The sequence below is a fragment of the Lepisosteus oculatus genome, chromosome 14 (genome assembly GCF_040954835.1).
Source record: "Lepisosteus oculatus isolate fLepOcu1 chromosome 14, fLepOcu1.hap2, whole genome shotgun sequence".
Lineage (NCBI taxonomy): Eukaryota > Metazoa > Chordata > Actinopteri > Semionotiformes > Lepisosteidae > Lepisosteus > Lepisosteus oculatus.
This window is the reverse complement of record NC_090709.1, coordinates 6,015,795-6,022,081: the sequence shown is the minus strand read 5'-3', so window position 1 is coordinate 6,022,081 and position 6,287 is coordinate 6,015,795. Positions and strand designations below refer to the sequence as shown.

At 43.8% G+C, this 6,287-nt stretch overlaps 1 long non-coding RNA gene across 1 annotated transcript; it reads left to right on the top strand.

Moving 5' to 3' along the window:
• Positions 1-5,237: 5,237 nt before the first annotated feature.
• Positions 5,238-6,022, top strand: LOC102683084 (uncharacterized). Its single transcript, XR_011191829.1, has 3 exons — positions 5,238-5,270; positions 5,400-5,438; positions 5,941-6,022. It is a non-coding gene; the product is annotated as an uncharacterized lncRNA (long non-coding RNA).
• Positions 6,023-6,287: the final 265 nt, after the last annotated feature.

Genomic DNA, 6,287 nt, shown 5'->3' with positions numbered 1-6,287 from the left:
TGAAAGACTGGGGCTTGAGTCATGACTCTGATGCTGGAGTGAGGTGTTCAGGTAAGAGACAGAGACTCTCTCCAGTCTCCAGCTTGAGGACAATGAAAACTCCTCCACTGATCTAGAGTCCATCATCATGATCCATTTAATTAAAACTAAATAAATTAAAATCTAGTATTGATAATATGATGATAATAATAATTAAAAGCAATATACGTTATAAACATATTATATTAAATGTATATATTAATTTAAGTGTGTCTTGTTTCTGTGTTTCCTCTGTGTTTATGTAGCAGGACAACAGGAAGTGTCTTCCTGTAGCTCATCCTCTCTCTCCAGGCACTTCAGTGTTGTTCAGTGTTGTTCAGTTTAAACAGGCAGGCTGTGCTCAGTGAGTCTGTATCTACTTCACTGCGCCTTTACTGTTTTAGCACTGGTGAAGTGACAATCTACTGTGGTTCCACTGTGCTGTTGGGTGAAATGCCTTTTCATTTTCAGGTTTTTTAATGGTATTTTGGTGTCAGTGTCAGTGGATCTGGTCAGTCTCAGGTGTGTTTAAATGGTATGTTGGTGTCAGTGTCAGTGGATGTGGTCAGTCTCAGGTGTGTTTTAATGGTATGTTGGTGTCAGTGTCAGTGGATCTGGTCAGTCTCAGGTGTGTTTAAATGGTATGTTGGTGTCAGTGTCAGTGGATCTGGTCAGTCTCAGGTGTGTTTTAATGGTATGTTGGTGCCAGTGTCAGTGGATCTGGACAGTCTCAGGTGTGTTTTAATGGTATGTTGGAGCTCAGTGCTGTAGTGGAGTTCAGCTGCACTACCAGCTGTCCAAGGGGCTGATCCTTGGTGGTGGAGTGACTCTCGGTCTGATTCTGATGAGCCCAGAATTTAATAATTTAATGTCAGATAAGCTCCTAATGCAGCTTTGGATATAAATAGAAAAGAAAAAGAACAGTTCTGTTGGCTCATTCATGTAATTTAATTATTTCACATTTGCTATTTCAAACTGGACCTCTAACGTCTTAACTGCTCTGCCATATTTTGACTTCTTTAAGGCACTGATGGTCATGTATTTTCTTGTGATGCACTGTAGCCAGGAGCTGACTCTAGACCCAGGTGTGTGTAATTAGTGCTGAACTCCATGAGAGTGTGTCATTCTCAGAGATCTGCTTTCATGTGGAGAAGCACAACCCTGGATGTGTCCAGAGTGTCTGTCAGTGCCCAGGTCAGACAGTCCTGCTCCAGCAGTGCAAGGCTGTGACAGTCCTGGTCTTGTCCAGAGTGTCTGTCAATGCCCAGGTCTGACTCTCCTGTTCCAGCAGTGTCAGGCTGTGACAGTCCTGGTCTTGTCCAGAGTGTGTGTCAGTGTCCAGGTCAGACAGTCCTGCTCCAGCAGTGCAAGGCTGTGACAGTCCTGGTCTTGTCCAGAGTGTCTGTCAATGCCCAGGTCTGACTGTCCTGTTCCAGCAGTGTCAGGCTGTGACAGTCCTGGTCTTGTCCGGAGTGTCTGTCAGTGCCCAGGTCAGACAGTCCTGCTCTAGTAATGCCAGGCTGTGACAGTGCTGGTCTTGTCCAGAGTGTGTGTCAGTGTTCAGGTCAGACAGTCCTGTTTCAGCAGCACCAGGCTATAGGGAATCTTTTCTTTGAGTCTACGACATGTTGTTCTGCTTCTGTGAATTTGGTGATAAGGATCAGTTTTTCCTTCTGTATTTATTAATTCTACAGCCCTAGATACACTTGGAACCATGAATTGGAAGAAGCAGTTAGAAAATGGATGGATGGATTTGTGATCAGTTTCTATTTTTACATATTCTACAGTTGAATGTGTTCCACAGGTGGCATCTTCAGCACTGTGGTTATTGCTATGAACATGTGGAACAGCTGGAATGATGCTGATAGTTTGATTTGTAGTATTCCACAAACTGATAAATTTAGTGTCTCTGATTTTTGTATCTTGTATTTGCCCCAGTGTACAGATAATAATGCACTGAACACCTTCTTTAGAGGCAAATGCTAGAGCACAGAGGTGGAGATTGATGATTTAGAGTCTTAACATTCATCTACAATTATTAGATGTACATGTATCTACATTATTTCCAGAGGAAAGGAATCAATTTTACAATCTGTAAAAAAGTTCAGCCCCAAAATATTTTATGGTTAAACTTTTTGAAGTTGACCTTTCAGATTTTTTTCCGACTCTCCTCTCTTTCATTTAATTTTTGTTTATGTCCTATTATCTACTTTTTTATCTATATCTATCCTATTATCTATATTCTTATTGAAAGCACTCTGTATTATTGTACAATTGATTGTAATAGTGTATGTATTTCTAAAATGTATGCCTAATTATAGGTGTAAATATATTTATGAATGAAACAATAGGAAGTCAAGATTTAAATTGAGAATCTATGATATCTGTTTTTCACATGAAGTTAATTTATTTTCATAGGGTAGTAAGTTTAATTTTCACAGACACCAGGTTCAGCGACAGTGAGCAATGAGCTGCACTATGAGAGATTACCTGCTCAGACTGACAGCCCGTAGTTCTCTATTGCAGGTTTTGTGAGGCTGGTGAATGGACACAGTCTCTGCTCTGGGAGAGTGGAGGTGAATCTCAAGAACAACTGGACCTCAGTGTGCGACTCTGACTTTGACTGGCAGGATGCAGAGGTTGTCTGTCGGGAGCTGGACTGTGGGGCTCCTTCAGTGATACACAAAAGGGCTCATTTCGGACAGGGCCAGGGTCCACTCAGGTCAGAGCAGTTCCAGTGTAAAGGACAAGAGTCCAAGCTAAAGTACTGCCCCACTGCAGCCAGGCCAGAGCACAGCTGCTCCCAGAGCAGAGCTGTGGGTCTGACTTGTACAGGTAAGATTGTCACACTGTTTTCACTCATGGAAACAATCGTTATAGAGTCGTAAATTATACATATTGTGATTGGGTGATCTCCTGAGGAGTGTCGAGTGGGGTCCCAAGCACACACCTCACACACCAGACTTAATTTAAACCAGTGATTTATTAGCTGGAACTTACAGTATATGACCTGGACCTGGCACAGTAGACATAGGAGTTGTTTTTGAGGATGTCGGTTGGCTGTGTTGGTGTTCCGATCGGCACCTGGTGTGGAACTGCTAGGGGAAGAAAATAACACAGGTGGTTCAGTGTAAGAACTGAGGGGATGGTGCTTTCTGCCTGAGCTGTCTTGTGAAACGTGTATCTACAGCCTGTGCAATGGCGAAAACTGCCCTTCAGCCTTGAGGCTGGGAAAACGAATCAGCCTTGGCTGTGCCAAAGCCTGTTTTAATAGCAGCAGCCTACCCTTCAGCCCACTCAGACTGTGTGGGAAAAAAGTACAGTTAGCAGGTAGTAGGTAGATTTTTCAATTGTAACAAAGCTCCTCACCAATGAAGCTAGGAAAAGTAAGGTAAACAGCCAGTGTGATGGCAAGGACTGTTACAGAAATATCAACGCTATTCTTCAGGCCTAAGACTGGAATTGTAGAGATAAAAATATAAGTGAAAACCTTCATCTTGGGGACGGTTTATTAATACTTTATTTCAATATGTGCCAGGCTGAGGCAATTATTGGGGAATTTTTCTGTCTTCTCCAAGTCCTTCCTGGTTTTATGTGACCTAGAGCAGGGTGCTAATTTTCTCCTATGAGCTGCACATCGTTATCTTACGTATGGGGAAAACTTGGAAAAATCATTCCCCAGGGAAAGTAGCACCCTTTGAGGAAACAATCACTTATGGCATCACAATATCTGTTCTTATTCTATGCCTGCTATTGGTTTCTCAGTCACTATGTGCTGAATCTTATAGTTTTTTTCACTGTATTGGTACTTTAATTTGTTGTATTTCTTGTAGCCTGCTGTGGTGTCATGCTGGTGAAGTTCTCTCCTATCTGCAGGATACACAGGGTTCAGGCTGGCGAACGGCTCTGACTCCTGCTCTGGCCGAGTGGAGTTACAGTGGCTCTTCAAGGACTGGGGGACAGTGTGTGACCTGTACTGGGACCTGAGAGATACCAGTGTTCTCTGCCAGCAGCTGGATTGTGGGGAGGCTGTAGCAGCACCAGGACAGGCCTGGTTTGGACAGGGCAGTGGACCAGCATGGGCTGATGTGTTTGAGTGCCAGGGCAATGAGAACCGTCTCTCACACTGTGCTGTCTCTTCATGGGGGAGAGCAGGGTGCTCTCATGGACAGGACGCAGGAGTCATCTGCTCTGGTGAGAATCGTGTATTTAAAACACAGTGACACTCCCTCTGCTTACACACAGAAGCACACTGTTTTTATGATTGAATATCTGCTCTGTTACACACTGCCAGTTATGTAAGAGATGCAAAGATGAAAACACATATTCCTTAAAACGTGAGTGTGTTTTTAACATGTCATATCTATCTCAAATATTCCCTCAAGGTGTTATTAGGTTATTATTTTCTTTCTGATGGATAGATGCACAAATACACTGAGGACTAAAGCTCAGTTTTATATTTATGTTGATATCAATGCTCTAAAAGATTAAAGAAAGTTCTGTACCTCAGTATCTGTTAAGGATTCGGTAGAGGGACCGAAACCAGCGAGTGAACCCACTTGCGAGAGCTGACAAAGCCTAGCCGTGATCCAAAAGCAAGCCGTAGTCGAAGGAGTGAGCCAAGAGTCCAGGGGAAGCCAGAGATCCAAAGGGAACGAGTTACCGAAGCCGAAGCGTGATCCGAAATCGTAGACAGTAGAGCAATCCGATAGTCCAGGGGTAGCCAGTGGCCCGAAACAGAGCGTAAGTAACGGAGCCAAGCCATGATCCGAAAAGCCGTAGTCAAAAGGGAAAAAAACGTAAACCGAAAGCCAAGACGAACACAAGGTAGAAGTAGGAGTAGCGCAACCAGGAAGCTCGAAAGGAAAACCAATACTGAGCAAAGAGGTAGGGAAAGACAGGTGTTTAAGTAGGATGAGACGGGGGTGTGGTGGTGAAATAGTAAAACTGATAGGTAAACAGATGGATAGGGGCTACGCCTACTTCTGCCTCATCCGTTGCCGGGACAGATCGTAACAGTATCCTGTAATTAACATCTGACCTGCTTAATTAGTTTAATTAATAGAGCCCAATTAAACAGGAGCCTGAAAAGAAAGTGAGTCTCAGAAAGTCAAAGTTTACAGATGTTATGTGCAGTTGAGCCCCACACACAGCTGACATTCCACTGGTGAAACATCGCTCCCGTGGACAGAAATGAGCTCTTTTCTTCTCTTTTACAGACTCAAATATGACCAGAGATTCACCTGGAGCAGGTAAAGAGAGAATGAGGACTTTCTTAATCACATCAGTGCTGTTTTATTTGTAGTTTCATTTCTGGTGTTAAATTGCTCCTCTCACACAAGGTTAACAGTCTGATTTCTCTCCCTCTGTTTGTTTCACAGACTTCCTTTCTTCAGCTCTTCCCTCTTCCAAAACACCAGGTATGAATTAGCCCCTGTTCTGTATCTCCAGGGCTCTCAGTGTGTGCTGATGTCTCTGTTGCTCAGTGGAATCCCAGATCAGTCGGTGAGGCAACAGCTGTGTGTGTGCAGTTTTTTCTGTGTCACAAACACACTCGGGTCTTTGGGATCTACAGCAAACACATCTATCTGAATACTGCAATTTGACACTGGTGGAGCTATTGTCTCTATGCCCAACAGTGGGTCAGAAAAAATAACTTATCTGGTATACTGTTTATGAACAATGTGGAATATGTTAAACTTACTGTATATATTAAATATATATATATAATATTATATATATATATACTGCTTATGAACAATTTGTTACAGTAAGTGTATATATTAAATTAATCAAAAGTCAAGAAACACTGTACTTGAACTGTATCTTCTGTGCCTAGTGGGCCAACTTGTAACAGGAGGTCATGGTGATCTCTTAGAACTCCTGATCTCTGACCCCTGACCTCTAATTTTCTGGTCCTAGATCAGCTATCCCTTAGGCTGGTTGGGAGAGGAGATGATTGTGCTGGGAGGCTGGAGGTTTATCACAATGGCTCCTGGGGGACAGTCTGCGATGACTCCTGGGACCTGGCAGACTCTCAGGTGGTGTGCAGGCAGCTCCAGTGTGGGCCGGCCCTCAGTGCCCCAGTGCCGGCCTCCTTTAGCCAGGGAACTGGTCCCATCTGGCTGGACGAGGTGGGCTGTCTGGGGAATGAGTCGTCCCTCGGGGAGTGTCCCTCAGCATGGTGGGGACAGCACGACTGTGGACACAAGGAGGATGTGAGAATCCTGTGTTCAGGTAGGGGAGATAATTAAAATTACAATGATTCA